The 17,377-nt window shown below is 40.7% G+C and overlaps 1 long non-coding RNA gene across 1 annotated transcript; it reads left to right on the forward strand.

Moving 5' to 3' along the window:
* Window positions 1-15,886: 15,886 nt before the first annotated feature.
* Window positions 15,887-17,086, forward strand: LOC147365055 (uncharacterized). The gene is made up of 2 exons (XR_015133566.1): window positions 15,887-16,002; window positions 16,746-17,086. It is a non-coding gene; the product is annotated as an uncharacterized LOC147365055 (long non-coding RNA).
* The last annotated feature ends 291 nt before the right edge of the window (window positions 17,087-17,377 follow it).

The following is a 17,377-nucleotide window of genomic DNA, read 5'->3' on the forward strand; positions in this document are numbered from 1 at the left end:
TTTAATTCTTTAAATTTCTTTATTATTTAAATAAAAATTCTTTATTATTTAAATTCTTTAAATAAATTCCTTTATTTAATTCTTTCTTTATTAAACTTCTGTTTGATTTTCTCCTGTTAATTTGTCTCATGTCAGTTTAATTCTTAGACCAGCCAGAAGAACCTGGGAGGATACAGCAAATTTGCTTCATTTCTGATGATCTACATTCTTTGAGACAGATAAGAGGGAGATTTAAAAGAAAGACTTAATGAGACTTCTGTTTCTTAAAAGCAATTAGTCCAAAGTAAATCTCAAGCCAATGAGATATATATACTTAGGGGTGGCAAGATTTGTTCCCCCATAGGCTTAAATACATGATTTCTCAAGCTTGTATTAGCACTGAATTTCAAACAGTCTAATTTTTCAGAGTACAAAACAAACAAAATATGCCTAAAAATACCTGAGAACTTGAAAAGTTTTTCATTTTGCTTGTGTTGACTAAAAAAGTATGTACAACTTGAGAGTTGTGAGTTAAGTTTTATTTGGGGCAGAATGAGGGCTGCAGCCCACGAGGTAGCATCTCAGATAGCTCTGAGAGACCTCTCCAAAGTGGCAGTGGGGGAAAGTCAATATATAAGGTTTTGGTGAAGGAGGAGTTCAATACCATGAAGCACTCAATTTACAAAAGGTGTTTTGTTAGTCATGAGGATCTGATGTCTCCATGAAGGGTTTAGGGCTTCTCTAGATATGAAGAGATGCAAGGATTGAGATCACAAAATCTGTTCCTAAAAACATCCAACTATCTAAAGACCTGTCCCACCAGAATCCCTGGAGCACAGACTGCCTCACTTCCTGAACTCCCTCAGGGATTGTTGAAAGACAACAGCTATATATAGCAGCATGGGGTTCAATCTCCATAGAGGTAGATGGCAAATGACTTTGTTGTTCAGTCGTTGGCAATGCTCTTCATAAGTGCCAGTTTGTAGTTGACACTTGTTTTTAAGCAAGAAATTGATTCTGCCCAGTTTTTTGTGACTAAGGCAGAACAGGATGAGAACTACACAAGGTTAAATGCATTTCTCTCTCTTTTAAAATATTTCTCCTAAATATAAAATGTATATTCCTTTAGATGAAAAAATAGTCCAAAAATTTGAGACTTCTAAACTGAACACAAAACAAAAGATGATGATGACAAAGAGATAACGATGATAATATTAACAAATTAAGCCATATTCTGTCATTACTCATTTTGTGAACAGAAGACTGAAACCAATCAAGACCCTGTGAGGCTCCGGGCACAAAAGACTTTCTGAATCCCCTTCCCTGAGTTCCAAAGGGCAGGTTCAGTTCAGTTCAGTCGCTCAGTCGTGTCTGACTCTTTGCGACCCCATGAACGCCAGGCCTCCGTGTCCATCACCAACTCCCGGAGTCCATCCAAATCCATGTCCATTGAGTTGCTGATGCCAACCAACCATCTCATCATCTGTCGTCCCCTTCTCCTCCCGCCTTCAATCTTTCCCAGGATCAGGTCTTTTCAAATGAGTCAGCTCTGCACATCAGGTGGCCAACATGAGCTTCAACATCAGTCCTTCCAATGAACACACAGGACTGGTCTCCTTTAGGATGGACTGGTTGGATCTCCTTGCAGTCCAAGGGACTCTCAAGAGTCTTCTCCAACACCACAGTTCAAAAGCATCAATTCTTTGGCACTCAGCTTTCTTCACAGTCCAACTCTCACATCCATACATGACCACTGGAAAAACCATAGCCTTGACTAGACAGACCTTTGTTGGCAAAGTAATGTCTCTGCTTTTCAATATGCTGTCTAGGATGGTCATAACTTTCCTTCCAAGGAGTAAGTGTCTTTTAATTTCTTGGCTGCAATCACCAGGAGGAGAAGGGGATGACAGAGGATGAGATGGTTGGATGGCATCACCAACTCGATGGACATGGGTTTGGGCGAACTCAGGGAGTTGGTGATGGACAGGGAGGCCTGGTGTGCTGCGGTTCATAGGGTCGCAAAGAGTCAGACATGACTGAGAGAGTGAACTGAACTGAACTGAACTGAACTGATGTTATAGTAGTTGGTACACATGTGATGAACAATCAATTTCTTGTACTTCACCTGCTGAACTGATAACAAATCAGATCAGATTAGATCAGATCAGTCGCTCAGTCATGTCCTACTCTTTGCAACCCCATGAATCACAGCACGCCAGGCCTTGCTGTCCATCACCAACTCCCAGAGCTCACTAAGACTCACATCCATCAATTCAGTGATGCCATCCAGCCATCTCATCCTCTATCGTCCCCTTCTCCTCTTGGCCCCAATCCCTCCCAGCATCAGAGTCTTTTCCAACGAGTCAACTCTTCGCATGAGGTGGCCAAAGTACTGGAGTTTCAGTTTTAGCATCATTCCTTCCAAAGACATCCCAGGGCTGATCTCCTTCAGAATGGACTAGTTGGACCTCCTTGCAGTCCAAGGGACTCTCAAGAGTCTTCTCCAACACCTCAGTTCAAAAGCATCAATTCTTCGGCGCTAAGCTTTCTTCACAGTCCAACTCTCACATCCATACATGACCAATGGCAAAACCATAGCCTTGACTAGACAGATCTTTGCTGGCAAAGTAATGTCTCTGCATTTGAATATGCTATCTAGGTTAGTCATAACTTTCCTTCCAAGGAGTAAGCGTCTTTTGATTTCATGGCTGCATTCACCATCTGCAGTGATTTTGAAGCCCCCACAAAATAAAGTCTGACACTGTTTCCACTGCTTCCCCATCTATTTCCCATGAAGGGATGGGACCGGATGCCATGGTCTTCGTTTTCTGAATGTTGAGCTTTAAGCCAACTTTTTCACTCTCCTCTTTTACTTTCATCAAGAGGCTTTTTAGTTCCTCTTCACTTTCTGCCATAAGGGTGGTGTCATCTGCATATCTGAGGTTATTGATATTTCTCCTGGAAACCTTGATTCCAGCTTGTGCTTCTTTCAGTCCAGCATTTCTTACGATGTACTCTGTATAGAAGTTAAATAAACAGGGTGACAATATACAGCCTTGACGAACTCCTTTTCCTATTTGGAACCAGTCTGTTGTTCCATGTCTAGTTCTAACTGTTGCTTCCTGACCTGCATACAAATTTCTCAAGAGGCAGATCAGGTGGTCTGGCATTCCCATCTCTTTCAGAATTTTCCACAGTTTTATGTGATCCATACAGTCAAAGGCTTTGGCATAGTCAATAAAGCAGAAATAGATGTTTTTCTGGAACTCTCTTGCTTTTTTCATGATCCAGCAGATGTTGGCAATTTGATCTCTGGTTCCTCTGCCTTTTCTAAAACCAGCTTGAATATCAGGAAGTTCACGGTTCACATATTGCTGAAGCCTGGCTTGGAGAATTTTGAGCATTACTTTACTAGCGTGTGAGATGAGTGCAATTGTGCAGTAGTTTGAGCATTCTTTGGCATTGCCTTTCTTTGGGATTGGAATGAAAACTGACCTTTTCCAGTCCTGATAACAAATAGAACATGTTAAAGTCATTTCCACAAGTTCAATGGTAGTTTTTCTCTGGATATTTTGGCAGCACCTGGTCACCCAGGTTGTCATGAAAAAGCTGATTAAATGAAAGGCTAGGAAATCAACCTGTGCCTGTGATGAAAAGACTGACTATAATGAGTTTATTTATTTAGTTCAGTTGGTGAAAGATTGGAATATGTGTGGTTTGGGCCCTTGTGAGTTACCTGGGCATATCAGGGACCAGCTGGTAGTGAGACAACGTGTGACTTTGTGAGGGAAGAAAGGGCCATGGGGGCCAAGACTGATTAATAATGTATTAGGCCACAGTAATTCAAGGGTGTCTGATACTGTAATTCATTTCAGTTCTAATATTCCATTTGTTCTTTCTACTTCTTCAGAAGATAGGGGGACAATAAGAGTAGTAAAATTTCTGAGTGAGGGCAAAACTTTATATAACTGTCTCAGAGAAACTGCTTCCTTATATAGATACAATTTGAAATGACACAGGTAGTAAACACCATATCAAGTTCATTTTTAATTATGGTGAGTGCTGTGCTTTATCAAATGATTGCTTCAACCCATGTGAAGAATAAAAATACTGTTACTAGTACATACTCATAACCCATGGAGATGTGAAATTGTTTAAATTTCTTTTGGAAATACTCAATTATTTCCTTGGTAAAGTATTCTAGTTCATATTCGACTTTCACAAATTTTATGGGATTTTGTGGGTTCCAAGAAATGCGTGAGCTGACCCCAATATCTACCAATCTAGAAAATGTCCTACAATATTTTTTTAAATGTTGCAGCCAATATTTCCCTAATGCCATATGTCAAGGATTTAGTAAGAGTTCAATGGAGATCATTTAGCTTCACCAGATTCCTGTCTTGGCTTTGATATATTTTGTCCTCATGGATGAAACAAATCAATCATTCCTAGTCATTCTTTACAAAATCAGGGTCTGGCATTCTGAACATAGATGGAACTTTTGAGCCTTTCTGTGGATTTGCCTTTATGTTTTAGAAGAGGTTCTTGCATAAGGACTTTACTCAGAAATTTATGTTTAATGTGATAATCTGCTTGATCATTTTTACCCCATACTCTGCAGAGTCTTTCATGCCGAGAGACTTTGTCTTTATGACAAAATTTCTTTGAATAGCATGATGACATCAAATAATTCGTGTATTTAGTGTTCATTTTAATTGGAGTACATAAGACATATGCCAAAACTAAGAAACGTCAGAGAGTTAGGAAATCTCATCTCCATTGTATTTGGAAGCTATGAATGGCATTCAAAACCTACCAACTAACACTGAATATAATTTTTTTTGTAAATTGACTTGCCCAAGAGCGATGCACAAGTTCAGCTACTTGAATTAATTATACTTCCCCTAAGGATTGAGTTTTATAAAGGGGTCTGGAGTAATAATGCATAAACAGCCTTGTATTGTCCCTTTCAGTTTTTAAGGTTAAATACTTATTAATGAAGAATTTTTTATGAGAATGTCCGAAAGATCTGTTCTGGACACGCACACTTCTTGAATGACAGGAGTGCAATCATGAGTGTCCTTTTATTTAGAAATATATTACAGTTGAATAATGGGAGAAGAAATTAATTATATTTCATATTTATTCAGCCAACTGACTTGAAAGTGTTGGGTGTTTTCAGAGAGTTATAGTGTATAACTCAGAGAGTAGAGCGGTTTGTACTGCAAGTGGTACCATCAGATTTAATGAAGCTGCTAGAGCAAGATTTGATAACACTTCAACCAATTTATCTGAGGCTGCTGTTATTTTGTGACAAGGCTGATAAACTTTGGATACTGTATCAAGAGGTAGAATAATAAGCCAGGGGTCTTTGTTATTTGCCATGATGTTGAACAATATTCCTAGAGCATGACCTTACTTTTAACATACATATGCAGAGAAAAAGTTTCATTACTGTCAATAATATTGCAATTATAGTCCTTTGTAGGTATGTGGGGTCACCTAGAGAAGTAAATGGCAACCCACTCCAGTACTCTTGCCTGGAAACTCCCATGGATGGAGGAGCCTGGTAGGCTACAGTCCATGGGGTCGCTCAGAGTCGGACACGACTAATACGACTTCACTTTCACTTTTCACTTTTATGCATTGGAGAAGGAAATGGCAACCCACTCCAGTATTCTTGCCCGAAGAGTCCCATGGGCAGAGGAGCCTTGCAGGCTACAGTCCATGTGGTTGCAAGAGTTGGACAAGACTTAGAGACTAAACCAACCAACCAAGGAAACAGTGCATTTCAAAAAGTAGTGATTCCTCAAAGATTGTTTACTTATCATTTTTGTTTAATTGGACAGATATTTTGTGATGTAATAAATCTCAGTTGACTGCTCTACATATTAGAGTACTGTGTTGAAAAGTAAAGAATCACTCAGTAATTACTTGGTTTTTTATTACTTCTTCTAAGTTCAACCCCAAACGCTTTTCTGGTATTTGATGAATTATGACTAGCTCACACGGAATACATGACGATGTAAAGGACTGTTTTAACACGCTCAAGGAAATTGGTATCTTTTCAGTTACAGACATACCCTAGGGATGTTCTGTTAAAGGACTTGTCAGGTAGAGGCCTAACAACAAAACAGACCTAAGAGGTTAGAGCAACTTGTTCAGATTTCCAAGTGCCATCTGAAGACGGGTATAGTGTTAGTGTTAGTCGCTCAGTCGTGCCCAACTCTTTGCGACCCCATGGACTGCAGCCCACCAGGCTCCTCTGTCCGTGAGATTTTCCAGGCAAGCATTCTGGAATGGGTTGCCATTTGCTTTTCCAAGGAAATGGGTTGGGATCTTCCCCATGGATTGAACCCGGGTCTCCTGCACTGCAAGGGGATTTTTACCGACTGAGCTACAAGGGAAGCCCCGTAGACTGGTATATGTCTCAAAAATAAAGCTGGGGATAAGAACATGTTTGGGAGACTAGGTTATACACATCCCATTCCTCTCTGTCCACGAGAGGGTGCAGCTTCCTGACACCAACACATTTCCTGTGTGAAATGCAGGCTTCGATTTGTCACTTCACAGTGATTTCAACCTTTCTTCCTCTTAAAAGTCAAGAACTTTATTCAGGTGACACTCCAGAGATGAGCTCTTCTCCAGGCTTAGTGACTGTGATACTGTTAATGCTGGGTAAGTAAAATGCCTCTTAAAACATGGATTCTTCCTTCTATTATGTCAGCAAAATCTTTAACCATAATTTTATCCTCGAAAAATATGCCCAAGGTGACACAGAATTTTTTTTTTTATAATTTGCCCAGGACAAACGCATGGAAACTCAGTGACCCAGATGAATGGCCAAGTGAGTCATTCAGAAGGGACTTCTGTGACTATAAACTGCACTTATTCAACCTCTGGGTACCCTAATCTTTTCTGGTATGTCCAGTATCCTGGAGAAGGTCCACAGCTCCTCCTGAAAGCCATGAAGGCCAACGACAAGGGAACCAACAAAGGTTTTGAAGCCACATATAATACAGAAACTACCTCCTTCCACTTGGAGAAAGCCTCAGTCCAAGAGTCAGACTCAGCTGTGTACTACTGTGCCCTGAGTGACACAGTGATGGAAACAGCAGGGGGAGCTGAGCACAAACTCTGAGCAGCAATGGGCCCTGGCTGCTGTGTGTCTCTGATGCCCTCTGGTCCCAGCAGAGTTTATGGTGGTTTGTCACTCAGTCTCTGGTTGATACAAAAATCATACCATGTCTAGAACATAAGAACAAGAAGTAAACATTTCCCTTGTGTAAGTACTCAGTCATTTCAGTTATGTCCGGCTCTTTGGGACCCCATGGACTGTAGCCCTCCAGGCTCCTCTGTCCATGGAACTTTTCAGGCAAGAATACTGGAGTGGGTTGCCATGCCCTCCTCCAGGGGATCTTCCTGACCCAGAGATCTAGCCTGGGTCTGCTGCATTGCAGGCAGATTCTTTACCACTGCATCACTGGGGAACTTTCCCTTTACACAACATCTTATTAGTGAAGCTAAAAACTGTCTGACACCAATGGTTCCTTATCAAAGACCAAAGTAATTTCAAGGTTAAACCACATAAACAATGCAATAGTCCCTTGCTCATCCTTGCAGTCAAAATCCATGCCCCGCAGGTTGTTCCAGGCCAACTTGATGGGTTTTGCTTTACTGAGTTTTATTATACTTTCAGTATACAATATACTTTATACTGTATACAATATACTGAGTCAGAATGCAGCAGAGGTGTCATTTGCACAGTGTCTTCCTGACAGAGCATGCAGGAGAAGTAATAGGAGAGCTGCTGCTGCTGCTGCTGCTGCTGCTGCCAGGTCACTTCAGTCGTGTCCAACTCTGTGCGACCCCATAGACGGCAGCCCACCAGGCTCCCCCGTCCCTGGGATTCTCCAGGCAAGAACACTGGAGTGGGTTGCCATTGCCTTCTCCAATGCCTGAAAGTGAAAAGTGAAAGTGAAGCCGCTCAGTCATGTCTGACTCTTAGCGACCCCATGGACTGCAGCTTACCAGGCTCCTCGGTCCATGGGATTTTCCAGGCAAGAGTCCTGGAGTGGGTTGCCATTGCCTTCTCCAAATAGGAGAGCTACAGCCTCCAAAAACCATGACCTTTTAAAAACTTTTAATTTTAAATTGAAGAATAGTTGATATACAATGTTGTGTTAGTGTCAGGTGTACAGCAAAGTAATTGTTATGTACGTGAGTATAATATGTATACACATAGTATATGTATTCTTTTTCAGATTTTCCCTTATAGATTTTTGCAAAATATTGAGTATTTTGTAACAATCTTGAAATTGTGAGAGATAAGGAAGTGAGAGAAGATGGTGTATTGAAAAAATAATAGAGCAATCAATCTCTGTATTGCACTGCAAATATACTGCTGGTCTTTTCAAATATTGGTGCAATCCTATTTAATTAACATCTGTTTATTGGCACACTAGAGTACATTTGTTGTTTGGGAGAAAGTTTTAAGCACAGAAGTGAACAACATATGTTTTCTGGTTCTGCAGTGACTATTATGGTAAGAATGATTAAAAATGTTATTGACCTTGAAATGCCTGATTCTTCTAAAATATTTTTCTGTGCTTCATCCTTCCACCTTCATTAAATTTTTGTTCTACTTTTTCCAAAGGCTGTATTTGTAGGCTTTATGAATGAGCTGTAGTCATAACATTAATATATTTTTGTTATGCACTGTTGGTTTAAATCTAGTATATATTAGTTATGCATTGTTGGTTTAAATCTAGCTAATTTTTTATTAGATTGGTTTAAACGCAAATTTTATTTTTGAAGTTCTATAAATAAAATGCATGTCAAAGTATACTTTAAACAATACAAAATGTTGTGCAATAAAATGTTTTCTCTGAAATTTGTATGAACATCGTAGATTAATAATACACATTTATCTCTAAGATAGTAAAGAAATCAGAAAGGGTATAAACCTGCAATCACAAAAAGAATAGATAAGGAGATCACAGCACATAGTGATGTCAAAAATATTTCAGAAGGTGAGAAGTGTAAGGAAGAATTAAAGCTTGTGTTACAGACTAGACAAAGAAGAAACCTAGGTTTAGTGCAAGAGGTGTCACAATGTGTGCTATGGAAGAGTTTAAAAAAGAAGGGCCAGTTATCTTTGAATAGTTGAGAAAGATGGTGTTGCTCTTGCGAGTGCCTGTGTATGTCTGGGTTGAAGGTTTGTGGCGGGCACTAAAATAGGAGGCCTGAGTGAGATTACTTATAAGTAAAGAACACCGGTGCTCTCCACAATTCTTTATAGTAGTGTTAGTTGCTCAGTCATGTCTGACTCTTTGCGGCCCCATGGACTGTAGCCTGCCAGGTTCCTCTGTTCATGGGATTTTTCCAGGCAAGAATATTGGAGTGGGTTGCCATTCTCTTCTCCCAGGGATCTTCCTAACCCGGGGATCAAACCCGGGTCTCCCACATTGCAGGCGGATTCTATACTGTTTGAGCCTCCAGGGAATTTATAACAAGCAATAATTGCTTTCTAAATCCAGAAGAGAAGTGGAAATTAGTCTTTGATGAATTAAGAATGTCACATAAAAAATTGTTCCAAACTTTGTGTATTACCTGGGCTTCCCTGGTGGCTCAGATGGTAAATAACCTGCCTGCAATGCAAGAAGTTTAACACACATAAAACCTGCATATTTTAATAAATATACATATTTATATATTGAGTAGATATTCTTCACCATAGCTGTGTAAATTTTTAAAGGTATGAGATATGGAACAGAGGTTAATTTATTCTTTGTAATCCACAGGGCCAGAGAATCCAAATTACAGGAGAGGGGCTTCTACCTCTGGAAATGAGGTAGTCTTGGTTGCCCAGGGACCGTTTCTTATGACAGGTTCTTTAGGGTCAATCTTCTATTTGCACTATTTCTCTAGAAGACACAGGCAATATTGAGACTTTCTTGGATTTATTCTCACAGAGGTAACCAGAAAGTTCTAAGTAATCAAAGTGGTTTTGGCAGAGGAAGATAATTCTGGAAGCTCACAGAAGTTAAGGGGAAATGTCTTGGGGAAAGAATATTTTATTGGGGAAATGTCAATGTCATTGTCTTGGGGAAACAACATTGTAGTGGAGATTGGAAGAAAAATAATAGAATATAGACTCTGAGCCAGCGATGGCCAAGGCAGCAGAAGCATGCCAGTAGAATTGACTCATACTCATACTCTGGAGGAAATTCCTCTAAGGCTGAGTCACTCACTGATTTTAAGATATGTGTGAGTTTGAGGTGTCTAATATAATGATTTGATATATGTATATATTTTGAAATGATAACACTACTAAGGTTAGTGAACACATCTTTCACTGCACATAATTACCAGGGTTTTTGTCTTGTTGTTATTATGGTGAGTTATTTAAGGTCTGCACTCCGAGTAACTTTCAAATGAAAAGTACAGTATTGTTAACTACAGTCACAGTTAACAGGCAAGACCGGCTTAGAGGAACACAATCTAAGATAATAGGCATTTGGAATATCAAATGATCTTTTTTCTCTTATACTTTTCTTTGGCTTACATGTTCCTTTTAGAAAGATTTTCTCCCCATAGTAGACAAAAGAGCATGGTATACAGGCTGAAAAGGAAAGTTTTGTATTTTTATGTTTAATAGTGAATCATGGTACTTTTCTAATTTCAAAACTAGTATCAGGCCCATCATTGGATAAAGAGCAACAGCATCTACCTCCTTCTAACTTACTAAAAATGACTCAGTTGTGTGCAGAGGTGTAAATCTTAATCTCTAAATTCTTACTGTGCATTTAAATTTTCAATCTAAGATGTAATTTGTTTGATCTTTGCTGTTTTTATGCCTCAGAGTCCCTCATAGGCACAGGTATGAGAAAGACATTTAACCAGAGAGTTCAGTAGGTAGAGATGTGACCACCAGATGGTGGTGCACCTCTGCTGATCAGCACATGTGGAGGGTTCATTGAGTGGGTTCTGAATGGATAGGTAGGCTTGGGGCAGAAGCAGAGCCTTTTTCTTATTGGCTGGGTAGACAATGAAAGAAACCACTCTAGAAAAGAAGGGATCACTTGGTAACAGAAGCAGCTCTCCTGGCCGGAGACTGCAGGTCCACAGTTGATTCTAAATAGGAGAAACAATGAAGATACCCATTGGAGCTTTAATCACATTCTTGTGGCTGCAGCTGGACTGTGAGTTGAGGGTTTAAGGGAAATAGAGTGTATTAGTAGATATTCTTTAGATGCCAAGACTGGCTTTATTCAGATTTCTTCTAGTTATTGTAGAAAAGGGAAAGTAAACTCTAGAGCTAAATAATCTAACAACTTTTCTCTGACTTCTACTTTCTCCATAGGTGTCAGCCTTGGAAACAAGGTGGAACAGAGTCCTACCCTGAGTGTCCAGGAGGGAAACAGCACTTTCATCACCTGTACTTATACAGATGGTAACTCAAACTACTTCCCTTGGTATAAGCAAGAACCTGGAAAAGGTCCCCAGCTCCTTATAGGTATTTATTCAAATAAGGGCAAAGAGGAAGACCAGAGACTGACTGTTTTATTGAATAAGACAGCCAAACGTCTCTCCCTGCACATCGCAAACACTGAAGCTGGAGACTCAGCTGTCTATTTCTGTGCAGCAAGTACACAGTGCTTCCCAGGCATCTTCTGTCTGTACTCAAACCTGTGACTGGGGCAGCCCCCTTCCTTTGGTGCAACCTTCAAATATGACAAATGTTACATTGTTTGTCTGCAGGTGGAAACTGCTGTGCTAGTCATAAAAAACATGTGAAAGAAAGTGATAGTCACTCAGTCGTGTCCAACTCTTTGCTACACTATGGACTATACAGTCCATGGAATTCTCCAGGCCAGAATACTGGAATGGGTAGCCTTTCCCTTCTCCAGGGGATCTTCCCAATGCAGGGATCAAACCCAGGTCTCCCACATTGCAGGCAGATTCTTTACCAGCTGAGCCACAGGGGAAGCCCAAGAATACTGGAATGGGTAGCCTATCCCTTCTCCAGGGGATCTTCCAGACCTGGGAATCGAACCAGGATCTCCAGCATTGCAGGCAATTCTTTACCAACTGAGTTATCAGGGAAGCCATAAAAAGCATTGGATAAGGATATTAGGCTCAAGGGTAGCTAGAGAGGGTTAGAACATGTTGTTGGATACCTGTTGCTTACTGAATTCTTGAAGAGAGTTAGTAATTTACTGATTTATTTTTAAATTATAAGACCAAATTTACATTTTGCCATTCAGACTCCTCTTCTATAAATACTCCCCCTGTTATCCATATCACAATCCTTATTATGAATGGATTTTAAGAATATTGTGCTTTGAAAACAGCATATTTTTCTGATTATACAAATTACATGCCAAATATAAGAAAATGCTTTATATAATTAATATGATATTGACAATTCTATGATCACACAATGTTGCTAATATTCAGTTTACTCTTTTTATAAATTCCTATCTTAATTAGTATCTTTTCCCACTTAATATTAAATCTTGAACTGAGCATTCCCCATTTCATTATCTTGTTCCCAAACATCAGCTTTGAAATAGCTCTATGAGAAATATTAATAAATTACAATTTTACATTGTTTGACATCCCCTTTATGTGCACTGACCACTTTCTTATTGAGAAAATGTGATATGTGTTTTCCTTTCAGATCAGGTCAGATCAGTCGCTCAATCGTGTCCGACTCTTTGCGACCCCATGAATCGCAGCACGCCAGGCCTCCCTGTCATAGTATATATTTTTTGTGTATTTGAGGAAAAGTAAGATAGAAAGTGATTTGAAAATGTCACATTCAAATGACTGCAAATCAAATGGTGTATTTACTTTCTCCTGTCTCTGGACAATTTACTGCAAACTTCATGGCCTTCTCTTGATCCTAGGAGGCCAGTCTGGGTGTTGATAGCCTCCATTTTTCTTCCTTTCCTTGGGGGGATGCTGGCTGCTTACACCTGTCTTGTTTCTTCCAGGCCAGCAGAGTGGGGCTGCCTTCTGCACACGCTCACTAGGCATCTGCAAAGCCTCACTCTGGCTGTTCTTTGTGCCCTGGGAGCAGTGACAGGGTGGGGTGGTGTTTGAGTCAGACGTTGTGTGATGGCTGATATCCCTGGGCCACTTTTGATGATTGGCAGGCAAGGCGTCCCCAGCGACTGGTGGGCAGTCCTGATGGAGCCAGTGCCTTGGTCGTAGGAAACGTGTCCATTTTAATGCCCTCCTGGAGACCTGGCTGCTGTTCCCAGGTGCTCCCCACTCCCCAGCTGAGCAGCACACCAAGGTATTCTGGGTGAGGTGAGAAAGGGGCGAGTCTTTTCTGTAGGTTCTCCCAAAGCTGGAGAGCAGATGCTCACTCACAGGCCCTCACTTTCCTCTGTGGAGAAATCGCAGGTCAAGAATGTTTCCCCTGGAGCCCAACTGTGTGCTTTGAGGGGAGGAGTGATGAAGGTAATGTGAAATTGTTCCCCTAACCCTCTTCAGTGTGTCTGATGTCAGACGGTGTGCTGGAACTTCTCTGCTGGATTTCTGAACTTCTCAAATCTCCCTTGGAGTATGACGATGAAAATTGATGTTTTTGGCAGGGTGAAAAGATGATAGAAGGTTCTTATTTTGCTATTTTGAGTTCAGTATTTTAAATCTTAATTCCTAAGTAATTACATAGAAAATTTGACTATTTTTTATTTATATTTCTGTTTATTTTGAATTTTAATCCATTGTAGAGATCATGTAGCCATCACAAGATAATGACACGGAAGTTTCACTGCTCCCCAAAACTCCCTTGTGCTCTCCTTTTGTAACGACAAACTCCCCATTCCTGTGCTGTGCTGTGCTTAGTCACTCGGTTGTGTCTGACTCTTCTCAACCCCACGGGCTGTAGCCCCCCCAGTCTCCTCTGTCCACGGGGATTTTCCAGGCAAGAATATTGGAGTGGGTTGTCATGTGCTTCTAAAGGGGATCTTTCCACCTAGGGATCAAACTCAGATTTCCCACATTGCAGGCAGATTATTGACTGAACTACCAGGGAAGCCCATGAATACTGGAGTGGGTAGCCTATTCCCTCTCCAGGGCACCTTCCCAACCCAGGAATTGAACTGGGGTCTCCTGCATTGCAGGCAGATTCTTTAGCAGCTGAGCTACCAGGGAAGCACCCCCCGCCCATACCTAACTCATTTCAAAAATTAAAAAAATATATATAAATTCAGAGTTTGATATGAGACTGTCCAAAGAATTGTTCTGGGTATGGATGTATTTTAAGTAACAGAATACAGTCATGAGATCCTTTAATTGAGAAGTTTAAAAGACTTAAATAATGTGAAGAGAAATTAATGATATTTCATATTTAAGCAACCAGTTGTTAGAAAAAAGTTGGGTGTTTTTAACTTAGAGAACAATTCCTACTGTATGTGGTTCCATTAAACTTAATAGAGATTCCACTGCAAAATCTAAAGATGCTTCAAACAATTTCACTGAGGCTGTCATTACTGAGACAGGAAGATGTGAAGTGAACAGTGAAGTGAAAGTCACTCAGTCATGTCTGACTCTTTGTGACCCCATGGACTATACTGTCCATGGATTTCTCCAGGCTAGAATACCAGAGTGGGTAATCTTTCCCTTCTCCAGGGGATCTTCCCAACCCAGAGATCGAACCCAGGTCTTCTGCATTGCAGGCAGATTCTTTACCAGCTGAGCCACAGGGGAAGCCCAAGAATACTACAGTGGGTAGCCTATCCCTTCTCCAGTGGAACTTCCTGACCCAGGAATTGAACCGGGGTTTCCTGCACTGCAGGTGGATTCTTTACCAACTGAGCTATGGGGGGAAGATAAGTTTTGGCTAATTTATCAAGAAATAGGCTGTGATAGACAGTGGGTCTTTGTTGTTTGCCATGGTGTGGAGTCATATCCCTAGGCATGGATTTCCTGTTATATTCATACACAAAGATTTATTATAGACAGGAAGTGGTTAGGGATGTGGTGGCACAGGTGTAGGGTTGGGGGTGGAATCAGTGGTGATCTTAGGGTTAGCTGTCTTATGGAGGTGTATGAGATCAGCTGCTATGTACTTCCTTTAGAGCTGGACATACAGGATATACAACAGTTTGGTATGGCTCATTTATTATCCCAGTTGAGTTAATTGGATGAATATAAATTCAAAGGCTTGATAACCTAATGACAAAACTAAGATATCTAATCTGGCTTTCATGAACAGAGCTGGACTGTCAAAATTAGTAGAGAATAAAAGGGGATTTCTGTGATGGGAGTCAATCTCTGCGACCTCAGCCTAAACTCTTTAGAAAAGAATGGTTCGATTTTCCTACTCTGGCCCGAAGATGGGCAACTGAAAATGTTGATAGTGAGGAGAAGCTTTATTGTAACAATAGGCAGAATAGAAGAGCTAAAGTGCTTTGCCGTCTTTCCATAAAGTGATTTATTTCTACCTTAGGTGGAAGAACTGAACACAGAAGTGAGGCTGCATGGTTAGTATGTCTTATATTATTTCCATAATACATTATAGACCATATTTTTAAATAAGAGTTACTCACTGATTTCTTTCACAGAAGCAATGATCCAACATAGCATTGTGTGTGTGTGTGTGTGTGTGTTGTCGGGGGGCAGGGGTGGAGTCTTCTTTGCAATATCAAATTTAACTTGTGTTTATTTTAAGATGTAATTGCTATCAGTCAAAGAACTGGTTAATACAAAAGGAAGTTTGGGGTGAGTAGGACTCTCACCTGGTTCATAGAGAAGTTGATGTAACCCAGATCAACTTGCTACTCAACTAACTACATCAACTTGCTACTCAACTTGCTACATCAACTCACCCCTGTTTCCTGTTGTGGGGCAGCAGCAGCACATACCCAGCAATTCTTCCCTCACCCTGCCAGGTTCACCTCACCTTGAAAAGCCTTGACACTGAAGAAGATATTTTCCATCAGTGGAAGAGCTGAAACGTGCTTCTCTCCAGCCTTCTGAAGGTGGTCGTGGCTTCACTGTGTTTAGGTAAGGATGGTCCTGATGGGATTGTGCCTCCTCTGTGACCTAAGGACCAAAGGAACAGGCAGTCTTAAGGGTACCCTGGGAAGGAAGCCTAGCTGAGTGTAAAGTAGAATTTCTTTATTCTGCATCACTTATTCCTAAATCTCTATTGTTTTTGTTCAGTAGCTAAGCTGTGTCTGACTCTTTATAACCTCATGGACTGCAGAATGCCAGGCTCCCCTGTTCCTTGCTATCTCCTGGAGTTTGCTCAAATTCACATCCATTGAGTCAGTGATACTCTCTAATCATCTCATCTTCTGCTGCATCCTTCTTCTTTTGTCTTCTATCTTTCCTAGCATCAGGGTCTTTTCCAATGTGTCTGCTCTTTGCCTCAGGCGGCCAAAGTATTGGAGCTTCAGCTTCAGCATCAGTCCTTTCAATGAATATTCAGGGTTGATTTCCTTTAGGATTGACTAGTTTGAGCTCCTTGCAGTCCCACAGACTCTCAAGAGTCTTCTCTAACACCACAATTTGAAAGCATCAATTCTTCAGCACTCAGCCTACTTTCTGGTCTGACTCTGACATCCATATGACATCCATATGACTACTGGAAAACCCATAGCTTTGACTATACAGATCTTTGTTGGAAAAGTAATGTCTCTGATTTTTTAATACACTGTCTAGCTTTTCCATAGCTTTCCTTCCAAGGAGCAAGTGTTTTTTAATTTCATGGCTACAGTCTACTTCTATCTATTTTTTTCCTCTAGGATCCAGTATTGCCCAGAAAGTAACTCAAGACCAACCACCAATGTCAGTGCAGGAGAAGGAAACTGTGACCCTGAATTGCACATATGACGCCAGTGGTACAACTTATAGTCCATTCTGGTACAAGCAACACAGCAGTGGGATGTTGACCTTCCTCATTCCCCAGGACTCTTATAACAAGCCAAATGCCACAGAAGGTCGCTACTCATTGAATTTCCAGAAGGCAAGCAAATTCATCACACTTACCATCTCAGCTTCACAATTGGGGGACTCTGCAGTGTATTTCTGTACACTGAGTGAGCCCACAGTGAGAAGCATGGAGGAGGGACCTGTACCAAAACCCAGAGTTCTAATTGATACAACCACCTGCTGTAGGGACCAGGGTAGGGAATTGCTTTCACAGACAGGAAGGGGTTAGTACTGTGGCAGCACAGGTGTAGGTTTACAGGGGAAACATTCATTATAAGAAAGTATTTCTCTAGGTTCATAGACCATGTCTAGAGCTATCACTCATCAAAAACATTCTTATCCCTGAAAATTTGGATTTAAATTTCTTATTGAAGACAAATATAACCACCAAAATCTTTATCATTTGGTGATTAAATTAAACTAGAAGAATGGACTAAGGAAATTC

This window comes from Bos grunniens, chromosome 10, assembly GCF_055505025.1.
Source record: "Bos grunniens cultivar Pamir isolate PY7600 chromosome 10, Bosgru_T2T1.0, whole genome shotgun sequence".
Classification (NCBI taxonomy): Eukaryota; Metazoa; Chordata; class Mammalia; order Artiodactyla; family Bovidae; genus Bos; species Bos grunniens.